The sequence below is a fragment of the Rhipicephalus microplus genome, chromosome 5, assembly GCF_043290135.1.
Source record: "Rhipicephalus microplus isolate Deutch F79 chromosome 5, USDA_Rmic, whole genome shotgun sequence".
NCBI classification, from domain to species: Eukaryota; Metazoa; Arthropoda; class Arachnida; order Ixodida; family Ixodidae; genus Rhipicephalus; species Rhipicephalus microplus.
The window spans coordinates 20,510,317-20,525,744 of NC_134704.1; the positions used below are offsets into that span (position 1 = coordinate 20,510,317).

The window sequence follows — 15,428 nt, forward strand, 5'->3', positions numbered from 1 at the left end:
AGAGTAAGAGCGCATTTACTGCACTCAATGCTCCATCGCGAACTTGTGGTTTCTTACATCTGTGTTTGCTTGTTTTCTTTCTTTTTCGTCTTTTCTCGTCTTCCTATTACTACACTCATGCGTGACAAGTGCCCGACACAGTGGTTCTTCTTCTCTCAATTTCTTTTCTTCTTCCTCTCTCTCTTTCTTCCTTTCTTTTCTTTTACTTTTTTGTTTTGTTTATATTATTATTATTATTATTATTATTATTATTATTATTATTATTATTATTATTATTATTATTATTAATATTATTATTATTATTATTATTATTATTATTATTAATATTATTATTATTATTATTATTATTATTATTATTATTATTATTATTATTATTATTATTATTATTATTATTATTATTATTATTATTATTATTATTATTATTATACGCTTCTTTGAAATCTTTCCGGCACGTCTCCTTTCCATATTCTTGTTGGGACTGCTTATTTTCACCAGCCAGCCAGCTTAACACCTTCGCATTAGCCATGCCGCCACCAACGCCAGCTCCTCGAAACTTTCCCTAATATTACTTAACTAATCAATACCTTTCACGCTAATCTATCGCGCAGTCTGTCAAACCGCAGCCAGCCTGAACAGCCCGGAACCGAAAGGCATTTATAGTTTACGGATTGTGGCGGCACCTAATGCGTACAGGCTTGGGCAACACCCCGATCTTGTGGTGTTTCAAAAAACACGTCACCTATAGCAGCCCGTCTCAGTACAGACACTGCGTACGCCCTCGTAATTTATTCGCTCGTCCAGAGGGCGAAGAAGAAGAGTAAGATTTAAAGGAGGCCCGAGGAGACCGAGCACTTCCCGTGTTCTCACGGAAGCACACGGCAGAGCGTACCCTGCAATCGCAGCGGGGCGACATGGCGAGTGCAGTGCTGCGCCGCTCGCATCTCTCGCATTTTCCCGTCCGCTCCCACCCATGTATTCCGGCCGCAAGCAGCAATAATGCCTTCCTCGCGTGGCCGCCTATGTTCGCAGGCGATGCGTGTAAGTGCGGTCGCTACAGTGCACAGCACAAGACGGCTAGCGCCTACGTGGAGCTAGCCAGGCAAGGGGTGCGTTTTCTTCGACCAGCTGTTCCTCCTGGGCCCCAGATGTACTCTGCAGCACGCGTTGTACTGCCGCATTTACTCTAACGTAGCCGACTCCGTGTTGCTGAAATCGCTGGGAACTTTGGCGCCGCGATCATCTAGTTGTCATGCGAGCGAAGGTTCATGTGTGTTCAATTCAAAGGCGGCGCCAGGATTAGAGAGATTAGACCCCTGGGGACGGGAAGGCGCGGAACATTGGCCTTTTGCTTTGTTTTGAATATTATTAAGGAAGGTTCATACCTGGCAGTGCTTTAAAAGAAAAAGGTTTTCCAATATGCTTGGTCTTAAAAGTGGGGGTTGGGGAGCGGCTATACTGAAAGGCCGGCGAAGATTTTCGCGTGTAAGCTGCCCCGCTCACTCATATGAATGATGAATACTTTGTCATACAGAGTATCGATATCTGATTTATTATTTTAAAAAAATAATTTGGCAGATTCCACGTACCCTGGGAATCGATGTTATGCAAAACATGCGGAGAGCAGGAACTGTATTGTAATTTTTTTATTGTGCGAAACGTTGCGAAGTGGCGCTCAAGATATGTACAAATGCACGCACAGACACACATTTAACAGCCGCGTGTGTTTTATATTACCACTTGCTTGCAGTTGCGCAACGATGCCAATAGCAAAATGGAGATGCCACATCCTACACCGATCCCTTCCTCTGAACGGACGTTGTATATGTGTATGCACACGTACACATACAAAACATGCAGGAAACCAAATAAAGGAATAGTAAGAACCATCGCGTCCCCAGTTCTCACAACCACAGCCCCCCCCCCCCCTCCCACCCTAGAAGAAATTTCTTGCTACCCACTGACGAAGACCGGTTCATTTCGCTTGGTCAACCAAAAATAAAGTTTTCAAGGAGGGTAGTTGTCTCTGTATTATGCAATGCCCTGTGTGACATCATTCTTTCATTGGCACTGTCATGGGCGAGGATGAGTGGTGATTCCGAGAAGCACGATCAAGTGCCCCAATGAGGCGAGGCTGATCGGAACCCGAAAGGCTCCCATAAACGTTGACCAATAAAACTTTCGTCTCTCTCTCCCCTTTCTCCCCCCTGACACACACACACACACACACACACACACACACACACACACACACACACACACACACACACACACACACACAACATAAACATTAACGCGCGAAAATGGCGAGGAATGATTTAAAGCGGGGCATGCAAATTATGGTATTCATTACACTAATATATTATAGAAAAAAGGATTAGTCATGTGCAGCATGTCGTATTTACCCTACAAATATTGGGGTACTTTTTTCCATAAGCCTTGGCACGCCAAGTGTGTGACTTTCTGTAAACAGACATTCTAACTCTCTTGATATTCACATGACTCCCCAAAGAGAGTATAATTATCTTAAAAGAGTGTAGAGGGCTGTATATGTGGCGAATCAGGACTCTCAATATGCAGTAAGATTACGTGTCTTTCTCTTTTTTTTTCTTTTTTAGGGTGCACTTTGGCTCATTCTCTCTGATTCTGTCAATCCGCTGTCGTGAAAACGCAATAAAAATATGTCTATACACATCTATGTCTGTCAATTCTACTAAATCTCCAGCACACTAAGCTGCTCCACGTGATGAAACTCACCACTTTTTTTTTTCATTCTTTCCTCACACCATCACACAAAACCTTGCCGCGTTAGGTGTGTTCACTTTTAATAAAAAATTGTTATGGTTTTATACGTCCCCGAACCACGATATGATCATACGAAACGCCGTAGCGTAGGGCTCCGGAAAGTTTGAGCACATGTAGTTCCTTAGAGTGCAACTAAATCTAAGCGCACAGGCATATAGCACTTTGCTTCCGTTGAAATGAGGCTTTTACGGCCGATGTTCGCACCAGTGATCTTCGGCTCTGAGTGTTGAGCACCATGACTACTATAGATTACCACGGCGGGTTCTGGTTCCCTTTTGAGAAGACAGAAGCCGCTTACAGCCGAGAAAATACGGCATGCTGCGAGTTCTGTGCTTGTCCACGGTTTACATCGAAGAGGAAGTGCATGGTCACGGTCCGCGCTTCCCAAGTGCCGGGGCTCTTGCCGCGTTGCCCGCAATCAGGTGACCGATGGTGGACTGTTCACCGCTGCCAGCGCGCAAAGCTATATCCTGGACGTCGGAACGGTGACAACGAGCGTCCGAGTGTTTATTCTTTCCTTTCGCGCGACGCTTCGTGGTGCGCGAATCTGTGGACCGTCATTGTGTCCGGCGTGTTTAACGACTACCATATAAGCATCCGGATGCAAAGCAAGACCGCACCAGAGTATGCAGACGGGAAACATAAATAGATAACGATTTCGTCATCCCGGAGATGCTGGCCCGGTTCGTTGCCCATGCTGCTCCAAGTGTCGGGTGTTTACTAAGGCAGTGGTTCTCGGCCGTCGATGTGTAGGGCAACCGTTATCAAGTGGTCGAAGGGAAGACGGACCACTTGGCGTGACAAACAGCAGAGCCGGAGTGGGGGGGGGGGGGGGGGTGCGGTCGCGAGGCGCGCTCGACCGTGTAATACCCCTGTCACACGTGGCAACCTAATTTAGGGTAGTTAGAGCTAGTACACTCAGCCGTGAGTGTCATTTGCGCGCTGTCAGACGAGCAAGTTTAGCGTCACTCGCTGCAAAGTACACTTGCCGGCAAGTGCATTCCCCAACCTCACTTCACTGCGACGGCAGCGATGATGTGTGTAGCCTCGGTACCAGTGGTTTGTACAGAAAGACGCTATTACCTAAAGCGGCGCTCATAATATGTTTAAATCATTGTTTGTGTTATGATGGATATTGTTCTGTGCAAAACAAGTTCTAAAATACAACAATAACCTCACTAATTTCACAGTCGGGCTGTTTGCGGCCACGTCCGCTAGGAGGATGCGGCCGCGCATGTAACAGCAATCACTGCGTCCGTCGTGTTGTTTACTTTCAGGTACACTTGCACATGTGTAGGTGAGTTGTCTTCTAGCCATTTAAGATGAAATGTGACACAGGTGCTACTTCAACGAAGACAACGAGGTGCGAAGATGAGGCACAGGCGCAAAAACAACAAATATTACGTTGTGCTACAAATCCGTCGATCGCCACTGCCATCATTTCTAAAGTACACTTCGCTTTCACGTGTAGCAGCGAACCGCCAAAATGACACTTCGTGAGCGTAAGTACACTATCTCCAAGTGCACTTAAGTTGCGACGTGTGACAGGGGTATTAAAAGAAAGACAGAACAGATGAAAACAATTCAGTGCTATTTCGAATGATGTAGAAGGCTTCGTTTAAAACTGAAGCAATAGTGCAGCCGAAGCGATCTTGTTCAGAATGTTGCTCCAGTTCCTGTAGTAGAACCTGGAACTGGGGATAGGTCAAACCTCTCCTCCAAAATCTATTTTGTTTATGTTTTTTAGCAATTGATGACGTCACGGCACCACGCTTGCAGACCACTGGGCTACATGGTATATGCAATAATATGTGCACACAAATACCGTGTATAGGTTCATTCCGTAACCGTGAAAAAAACAATACAGCAGAAGTGAGAAAGAGACACAAACAAGACACAAAAAGCGCTTGTTTCGTGCCCTTTCCTTTTCATCTCTTTTTTATTTTTTCGCGCTGTACCACAATGAAGCATTGCCAACTGGCCCAACTCACCACGCTAACACATTAGTACAGCCATGCAGACACACATACGCGAAATAGTTATTCATGACATTTCGTTAAGGTGAGCACTTAGTTCTCAATAACAGAGGGAAAAAAACACGTACGCTCTAACGAGTAAACGAGAAAGAGGGACATCGAGGTTGCTCCTAAGAGGAGTAATTAACCTTGCACACCCACTCCTCCATATTGGCAGTAACGGCGAAGTTACTCCGTGCTCTCGCGGTTGGTCCTCAAGGGACAAACAGTTATTTTGTGCAAATAGAAAATCATCATAGTTGACTTAACCAGCCTTTCGAAGTGGGTGCCGACGTTTAATTATATGTTCGATCAATGTCCAAGCATCACATTCAGAAATAAATTTAGGAAAATTTGCTGCAAAACACAGGATTCGAACTCACGACCACTCAGTAAGCGTGCGCGTACACCACACCACGCTACGGCGGCGTCTGAGAGGAAACAGGCGTACGATTGATTGATTGATTGATTGATTGATATGTGGGGTTTAACGTCCCAAAACCACCATATGATTATGAGAGACGCCGTAGTGGAGGGCTCCAGAAATTTAGACCACCTGGGGTTCTTTAACGCGTGCGTCCAAATCTGAGCACACGGGCTTACAACATTTTCGCCTCCATTAGAAATGCAGCCGCCGCAGCCGGGATTCGGCCCCGCGACCTGCGGGTCAGCAGCCGAGTACCTAAGCCAAAAAATACCACATGACAAACCCGCTCGCGCGTCAGTGCGCACGATGATTCTAGTGCTCTCTGACGTTCCGCGTACGAACGACACGCTTCCCTCGCAACGGTTCATGACAGCGATAAGCAGTCACAGCGGTTATCTTTTTTTGTAGCCGATAGCAAAACATGTTCATCGTAAAGCCACCACCATCGCTGCGGCCCTGTCGAGGCAATTCAATGGGGCAAATGCTATGGTCGTTCATACGCGGAACGTTAGGGAGCACTCGAATCATTGCGAGCACTTGCGCACGAGCGGTTTTGTAACGTGGTACTTTTTTGTATTTCGCGGGCATTTGTAATTAGCAAAAAAACCACTAATACCTAACATATATAAAGTTCAAAACTGTCTAATCAGAGGTTTTCCAAACCGGTCTACAACTTTCTCATTGAAATTTTTATCTAACTTCCTTTCTTGAAAAGTTAGTTAAATAAACATATATAATTAAACAATATTTGATAACACAAAACATAGTCTGACTAACTCCAGGAAATGGTGAGCAACATGCATTTGCTCAGCGCGTCGTAATTACGTGTTCCGGCATATTTTTAAACTCTGACATGGGACACCCTGTATATATAAAGAGCGGGACAAGGGGAGACAGAAAGTTAGGTGAGCAGATGAGATTAAGAAGTTTGTGGGTATAAAGTGGCAGCAGCAAGCACAGCACCGAGTTGACTGGCGGAACATAGGAGAGGCCTATGTCCTGCAGTCGGCTTAATCAGGCTGAGGATGATTATCATGATAATGATGATGTTGTTGATGATTATGATGATGATGATGATTATTATGATGTGTAAGGAGGAAGCTTGGTTCGACAGCCTCTCTTAGAAGCACGACAAAGAAAGAAAGAAAGAAAGAAAGAAAGAAAGAAAGACAGAAAGAAAGAAAGAAAGAAAGAAAGAAAGAAAGAAAGAAAGAAAGAAAGAAAGAAAGAAAGAAAGAAAGAAAGAAAGAAAGAAAGAAAGAAAGAAAGAAAGAAAGAAAGAAAGAAATTCGCAACTGCGACCTGCGTGAAGCTCCCCTACTTTCTCTTTCGGTCGCTCTTCCTTTCGCGGGGCAAATAATAATAGCAGCTCGTAATAACAACGATTAGGACGCTGGCCTCTGCAGTGACCGCCCACTGCGAGCCCGGCGCACTGCAGCGGAAGGCGAGACGAAGGGCTGTTCTCGAAGCGCGCTTCCGAGAACCGAGTTGACTGCAAACACGATGCAACCGCACAGAGGCAGGGAAGTGCGCCCGCCGTTCGGGCGTGACATATATGAACGCGCAACGCTCTTGTAGAAGCTCGAGCGACGTGCCAGCAACGGCAGAAATGTTGCCCATGGGCGTTCCCGCTGACAGTTATACATAGAAGTCACTGTCAAGCGGCTTTTATAAAGCAAGGCCCGTATTCAAAAAAGTGTGTAACGATAGAGTTGATCTTCAAAGCAGATGCCAACCAGTACCACGCCGTGAAAACCAACGGACAGCAAAGCTGTAAGCGCGAGACTACGTACGTTCGGCTGCAGAGAGGTCCCGTGGCGTGTTAATTGTGCCGCTATAGATATGACATAGGCGCTTATGCATTTCGAACATTACCATCATTCAATTTTATTTATTTCTTTACTCACTCCCCCTCTGACTAGGTGACCTGTGTGACGCGTACTACTACTACTACTATTACTACTACTACTACTACTACTACTACTACTACTACTACTACTACTACTACTACTACTACTACTACTACTACTTCAACTGAGTTGCGCGAAAAAAATTGAAGTACAAAATGAAGACACCTGGCACAGTGCACACTAACCAACTCGTCCAGCAGTCCATGCTTCTCACTAAGTGTACTACTACTACTACTACTACTACTACTACTACTACTACTACTACTACTAGTAGTAGTAGTAGTAGTTATCGTTGTTGTTGTTGTTGTCAATTGTTGTTGTTGTTGTTCTTGTATACACTGTTACTATTACTACTATTACTGTAACTACATACTGCTAGCACGACAACGACGACGGCACAGGAGAGACCAAGACAGCTTCACTGCAATACTTCAGAGCTAATCTGGATGCAGACACACCTTTGCTAAAAACTGCTGGCCAATGGGAAAGAGCACTTGTTATATGGCCACAAAGCTTTCTTGAAATCAGTCCCAGTTATAGTTACTACACTAAAAGCAGTCGTCAACTCACCCGTAACGAAAGTCGTGACGAGGTGGCTCCAGCATTTCATGCGTACACGTGCCATTGCGTTCGTAGACGTGTGCGTGCGTCGTGTACGTGAGTTTACACTTCAAGCCACGCTAATCATCAAGCAAAGGCCGCGAAACTGTTTATAACGTTATTACAGCCGATGCAGCGCCCCGCCGCGGTGGTCTGGTGGCTAAGGTACTCGGCTGCTGACCCGCAGGTCGCGGGATAGCATCCCGGCTGCAGCGGCCACATTTCCGATGGAGGCGAAATTGATGTGGGCCCGTGTGCTCAGATTTGGGTTCACGTTAAAGAACCCCAGCTGATTGAAATTTCCGGAGCCCTCCACTGTACGTCGTCTCTGATAATCATATGGTGGTTTTGGGACGTTAAACTCCGCATATCAGTCAAGCATTACAGCCACCGCTGGGACCACAGATTGGTTACGGCTCTCGGTTGCTAACCCGAAAGTCATTGCGGCAATCACTGCTGCGACAGTGGCACTTCAACGGGGGGAAAGTGTTTGAGGTCCGTGTGCTCATATCTAGGTGCACTTCAAAGAATCTTAGCCCCGTATTCTACAACGCCCCTTCACTCAACGCTCCACCTTCACTTGAGAAAGCCGATGGGAGCGCCATCTCTAGGCAGGGCAAGTCACTGCATATCAGTGATAATTTGCTGTTATTCTCGCGTAGCGCAGCGTCATTTTCAGCCGAGCAGCGGCGCAGTGGGCAACTCTGTCAAGTGAAGGGTGAGTCTAGTCGAGGAGCGTTTGTGAATACGGGGGTTAGGCTGTCGAAATTACCCGAGCCCGCCACTAAGGCGGGCCCCTAATCATATGGTCGAATTGGTATGTAACACCCCTGCAGTTAGTGTTATCAAAACATTGTCATTGGTACGCAACGAGCGAATCCCATAACAAGCAATCGCTCGACAGCATCCCGCGCATGCGCATTTTGCACCGACTACTTCAAGGCTTGCGCAAAGGCCTATTCTTAACTGTCGTGTGCAAACGGAACGAGACGACAGCGCCTGCTGGGAGTAAAGGAGGGAGGGCTTGCATGCACGGTGCGATGTTTGGGACGTGCGCCGGTGACAGAGCTGGTTGTCATACGAGACGCCCCATTGTTCCGCCCGGAGGCGAAGCCTTTGTCTCGCGCTCGCATCCGTGGCCAAGCGTGCACCCGCGCGCTGTGCGGCGTGTCACGTTGCACGCCGTCAGACGACGACGACTGGTGTTCGAGACTGGGCCGCCGACGCCGTACAAAACAGCGATCCTTTTGTCTGCCTGGCGCCGGCGGTCTGTTGCTGAGCGCGCACTGCATTTGCACCCGCTTTGTCGCATGGGTTCAGCTTCCAGAATGGCTGCGCAGTTTGAAGGGCCCTGAAAGGGACAGTGAAGGCAAAATTAGGCCACTTGTGTTAAAGTAAGCTGCCGCTTCAGAAAAAAAGAAAGCACCACTCTTAGTCGCTTAAGAAAACGTTCGTTCAGTCGGTCGGTCATGGTCAGCCAGCAAGCCGGCCAGCCAGCTCAGCTAGAGTATACTAAAAGTGTACACTGTAGCCATCATAACTGTAGCTCAGCCCAGCCAGTCAGCCAGTCCAGTCAGTCAGTCAGTCAGTCAGTCAGTCAGTCAGTCAGTCAGTCAGTCAGTCAGTCAGTCAGGCAGGCAGGCAGGCAGGCAGGCAGGCAGGCAGGCAGGCTGTCTGTCTGTCTGTCTGTCTGTCTGTCTGTCTGTCTGTCTGTCTGTCTGTCTGTCTGTCTGTCTGTCTGTCTGTCTGTCTGTCTGTCTGTCTGTCTGTCTGTACATATGTCTGTTTGTCGGCACTTAACGATACGAACACTGTCAACGATACCACTGTAGAGAATGGGGAGCTCTGGAAAAAATATCCTCAGAGCACTTGCCACTAGAGAGAAGGAGGAGAAAAACTTTATTTAAACAGAGGAATGGGGAGCGCGCCGGCTCCTTGGTTCCTGCACGATCCCACTGCACTCCAGCGTTCATTTGATGGTGATCCTTGGCGCTAGCAGCCCGGTCGGCAGCCATTGTCTGCTCAATGACTGCCGACCGTCCTCTGAACGCACTAGGTTTTCCCAGGTCTTGAAGCGTTCCCGTCGGGGAGGATCTGCCGGGCAGCGAGAAAGAATGTGTAAAGCAGAAGCATGAGGTTCATGACAGAGAGCACGGGCTGGTGCTAGGAAAAGGGGGTGACAATGCAATAGAATGAGAAGATAAGAAAGAGTGTGAATTTGTAGCAGGCGCCAGAGGGTGGCCTGTCGGTTTCTGAGGGACTTGTGCGTTGGAGGACAGACAGAGCTGACGCCTGTGCCAGAATCTGCTCATTGAAAGTGTGCGCGCGCTCCTACTTGAATCCGGGATCGGAGGCCACCAGTAGCGCTGTTAACAAAACGAAGAGCCACTCCAAACACAGTTACCTCGACTGATAGAATCGTGTGAAAATACCTGCTAATTTCAAGCTGCGATTAGGAAATGCACCAAAGATTGGGACATCGGAATGGTTCTGGCCAACCAGGGTTCTTAGGAAGAGTTAATCACTGGGCAAGGTGGTGTTGCATTAGTTGCTGATATAAACTGTTCAGTAGAGTCGTACCACCACCTAAGCACATGTGCGTTCACGCTGTGAATTTCAGCCCCATCAAAAAGCGTCGGCTGAAATTGTTCCTAAATCTCTTGAAGCGGTGCTTAAAAATGCATGAAATGTTACATGTTACGACATCGTTGTCCATAAGAAAACGTTCAGTCAAATTTGAAGCGTTATCATATAAAAGCATATCAGATAATTTCCTATAATCTTAACAAGTATTATTATTATTATTATTATTATTATTATTATTATTATTATTATTATTATTATTATTATTATTATTTGTAGTAGTCGCCGTCACCGTAGTAGTAGTAGTAGTAGTAGTAGTAGTAGTAGTAGTAGTAGTAGTAGTATCTTAATATCGATGAGGCCTTCTTATACTAAATGTCATCAACATAGCTTCACTGTTCGATGGTTTGCACGGCGTGAACGTGGCTGAATTTTTTCTTGCTCTTTCTGTTATTTATTTATTTATTTTATTTATTGCAGGTCTCTCCATGCCAGCGTATACTTCACCGAGTCTGCACGCTGTTCTCGTTCATTTGCATGTACAGGCGTGTCCGGCAGCACGTCGCTGCAAGGCTGGCACGTCCACGGCACGCATGCAGCGGCTACGTGCACGCACACCAGGCCGCGGTCGCGGAAAGAGGAACCGCACCGTGCGCATCGTACAGTGCTGAGACGGATCGACGCTCTACAGCCACCTACGTCACGGAATAACAATGCCCGCCACCTCCACGAAGAAGGCTGGACCGGTAGACGGTGCGATACAGCAGGCCGCTGTGAAACAGACGTGAAGCCACGCACAAGCACCGACCGCTCCGCCGCCAGTGGCACGGGCTCCCACGCTTGAGATAGTGGGAGAGGGTGAACTTGTATAGCGTAGCTAGTCATATATACGCCAACAATTACATCAGTTAAACCTTCCTTGACATCATTGCCGGTTAGTTCTCGTTAACATCACGCATGTCGCATTGGTGTTTCGCGTCTCTCATAATCAAATGGTGGTTTTGGGACGTTAAACCCCACAAATCAATCAATCGAATTGCTGTTGCCGGGTTGGTGGTGGTGAGTGGTGACTACCACCACCAACCCGGACACAACAATGGTTGGTGGTGGTAGTCACCACCACCACCATCAACCCGGCAACAGCAATGCGATCGATATGCGTGGTGTTAACGACAACTAACCGGCAATGATGTCAAGTAAAGTTTAGCTGATGTAATGTGTAGTAAGTAAGGATGATTCAGCTGGGAAAAGTAAGGCGGACGAATAAACAAGTTACCGCCGGCAAGAACCAAACCTGCGATCTTCGCATAGAGTAACGCGTCCGATGCTGTACCAACTGAGTCACGGCGGAATTCGTGCCCCGGTCCGCTTTATGGGGTATACATGTTAATTTCAACGGTGTTAGTCAGCGCCACCAGTAACTACGGCATGTGTGGAACACAGCTGTCATGACGGTGTTGCATATTCGCAGTCAGTCTTCTAGCGGCAGGTTTTTTTGGGCCCCACAAGTTTCCTGATGTAAAGCGCAGAAGCTATTAGCAAAAAAAAAAAAATACTCCAGAAAAATACATCTCTTTTTCGTGCTTATTGCGACGAATTTGTATTATCACTAGAATGTATTGCCAACTGCTGTTGACATAAAAGGGACCAACCACCATTTAAATCTACTTATGCAACTTTCTTTTCCGTCAGTCCTGTACCCGTCTACATAACTACCCAATAAGGAAACTTGAATCTTTAACCGAAGCGCAGAGGTTTCAGCACTGGAACAGTATGTGTGACAGCCATATTTTTGCAGGAGTGCAACAAGAGAGTCACATGATATTCCGAAATGTTAGGTGTCACTTTGATAATGTGGCTTTTACACGTGAACGTGATAAATATAGGAACACAATAAATTACGTGCGCAAAAAAATAAAATAAACAAACACTGAAGCGAGCAAGTACCACCTAGCCCTAACCATCACGTTAATAAGTTACATATATTTAGCACCATGGGACCTTTTTCTGCGCTTAACTCATCACGCACCATCCATTGCCACTAATCGCGGTTGTCGATTCAGTGCTCTCGATATATCCCCTCGCTTGGCCTTTTGTTTATTATTATTTTTTGCACTGTTGTTGTCTTGCGCAGTACTTGTGCTGTGATACCTTTTGCCGAAAATTCGCAAGGTCCACGTTATGCGTTCGCCTAAAATGACTCAAAAGAAATCGAAAGCAATCGCGTGTATCTTAACTTTTTACTGCATGGTCCTCCCGGCTTGCAATGTCGCCAGGTTAAGGGGCATTGCAAACTTTCTGCCCCCCCGTAGGTAGCAGATACAGATAACTCAATCTGCACCTAACGATAGAGCTCCGGGATCGGACCACCTATGACCAAGCGTGGCGTATGACCTATGACCCAGTGCCACAGCGGGAGCTCATCCCATCACCAAGGTCATGGTATGGACCTCACGACATGACCTCACGAAAACTTTTCATAACGTCATAATTTTTGTCAATCATTGTCGTCACGATTGCATCATACTGATGGTGGGTGATGCCATCACGTCGGGACGATTTCTTGCATCCCTCGAGCTGATGCCGGCGGTCCATTTTCGTCTTTGATAAGGCGTGTAAGGCTTTCGTCTTAAAAAGCTATACATGCGAAAACACGGCATGCACCTGCCCATTCTATGGGTGTCGCGCATTCAGAGCAGGGCGGGGGACGCGGAGCAATGCATACCGTGCACGCCCGGCAGCAAGCTGTGCCAATCGTCGGCGCCAGGAGGTTCCGCACTTTTGCACTGCGCAGATCCTCGCGACGTGCGATGCAAAACCCGTCCAAAGTCGACCTGCCGCAGCCGGCAGGTGGCGGCGGCACACTTGTTCTTTAGCTCGATGCCGACGGCCCGCTCCCATTGCGCCAGTATATATACACGTAGGACCGTGAGAACACCGATGCCGGATTGGTCCTTCCGTCGACCTAACACCGAACTCTTCCCCTCCTTCTCATTGGTCTTACAAACCACGTATATACACACACGTCACTCCAATGTACTATCCAGTGTAGGTCGTGTTATGCGCCAGTAGAACTTTCGTTCGTATTTGTTTTTTTTTTTTTTGACGTAGAGCGTACACGATCGCATACACATGCGCTGTACGCCCAGTACCAGGATCGAGGCGAAGGTCTCCACGCGTGAAAGATTGCTGGATAGATTTTTGCTGAAGGACCGGTCTCTCCTTCCTTTTACGGTGTAACTGCAGGGACCAGTCAGGTTCAAATTGGCGTGCGTGCACCACAGTGCTTAAATTTCAGACGAGGCGTCGATAAGTGGTCTATACGCTGTGCATGTAGCATCTGCTGGTACGTGACTTCGTGTCCTCGTCTACCGCTCCTCTCGTGTCTCCGTCAACCATCACATTTGCTTGTGACTTTTTTTTTTGCTCTTTTTGTTATGTTTTTACAAAATCATTCCGAACTGCTCATGTCGTACATCACATTTTGCGCAGAACGCGAGCGAGCTTTTAAACTGGGGCACCGCAGTGTGGTGCTAGCAACTTTGGCAGAGATAGTCCTGACTTTTATTTTTGTTTGTTTGTTTGTTTGTTTGTTTGTTTGTGTGCTTGCTTGCTTGCTTGTTTGTTCTGCATCCACGAGACAAGTTGCGAAATCACACTACGCAAATTGTAGCCTTGGACGCTTTTGCAAAGAGATGGATAAATGTGTGAGGGGGTGCACAACTTTCTCTCTCTCTCTCTCTCTCTCTCTCTCTCTCTCTCTCTGTTTTTTTTTTTTTTGAAGTCAAGCGTGACGTTTGTTTGGAACCATTAGCACCACCAGATTGCACACCGGATACGACTTCACATTCGACTTCATCATCACTTATCGAGACATTGCAGATATTACCTCGAGCCTATTTTGCACTCGCACCTGATCGGTAGGCGTCGGATAGAGCAATGTGGCTTAAGAAAGATTACGTGCTGTGATGCAACGCCACGCTGTTGCGCTTAAACTCAGTCACGCTACGCAGTATTACGACAATAGTGTTTTTTTTTTTTTTGCTGTCATTTTCCGTTTGCTGGTTCCATTTACACGCACTATCCGCACTCTAAGCACTGTGCAGTGCGGTCAAGGTAGGGGAAAAAATCGGTGTACGTACATACGTACCATGAGGACTGCAAATCATATATAGTGCCTTAAGTCTGTGTTAGCCACTATGCATACACTTATTGTTAACTTTGTCCTTTACCTGAGCGTCTCGAATCTGTCTCTGCTTAGAGGAAACGGATAATTGACAGGTGTTGTGTACAACTGCAAGAGCAATAATGTTTTTTATGTAGAAAAAATAAAACGCTGTCATCGCTGGAGCAGACACGCTGTTTTGTGTTGTACAAAACAGAGAGCGTGTTTTAACCAGCGTGAGTATAAAGTACGCTGTTAAGCCCATGTGGATGAATGTCAGTTTAATACTGCGCTGCATGGAACTATAAAAAGAAACCTAGAGAAATTGAAATTACCATTCTGCAAAGTTCTCGCCTATCACAGCGCGCACTAACAATTTTAAGTATTCTTTTTTTCCCCGCACTATAACCGACTGGAATAACCTCCCGCATGAAATTCTTTCATCTGACAATGTGCTGAAATCGATTGATCAAATGTTTGACTTGTAAAATTTTGTATTAATATTTTACAGTGTTTTCAAAATATTTTGTATTGTCCTGTTTATTGTTTTTACCTCGCCAAAGATTGTATAATTGTTCTAACGGCTCTGTAACACCCCCACTCCTGCTTGGGCCCATTTGTGGCGTGCTGTATTGTATAAATAAAAATAAAAAATAAATAAAAAGAAGACACTGCTACGCAAGGCGTGGAAGGAACACGGGAAAAGCGCTATCATAACTCGTTACGCACGAAGTGCTACGAGACAGTCAGTGAGCGCACCGATTCGTATAGAGAACACACAAATTAAAAGAAAAAAGACAATGCGTCTTTCTTCTTTTTTTTAAAGATAAGTGCAGGGAAACAGCAGCGTCCACTCACGAATTCTCTCGAAGAGCGCCCGATCCCATTCGCGCACGAGCATCCATTTTGGACGCTTGTGCGTGAAC

At 46.5% G+C, this 15,428-nt stretch overlaps 1 long non-coding RNA gene across 1 annotated transcript in view; it reads left to right on the forward strand.

The window, feature by feature from the left end:
• LOC142817680 (uncharacterized) overlaps positions 1-15,169 on the forward strand; it is a 35,956-nt gene extending 20,787 nt beyond the window's left edge. The window contains exon 2 of the long non-coding RNA XR_012895299.1: positions 10,818-15,169. This is a non-coding gene — a long non-coding RNA (uncharacterized LOC142817680). The remainder of the gene's footprint in view (positions 1-10,817) is intronic.
• The last annotated feature ends 259 nt before the right edge of the window (positions 15,170-15,428 follow it).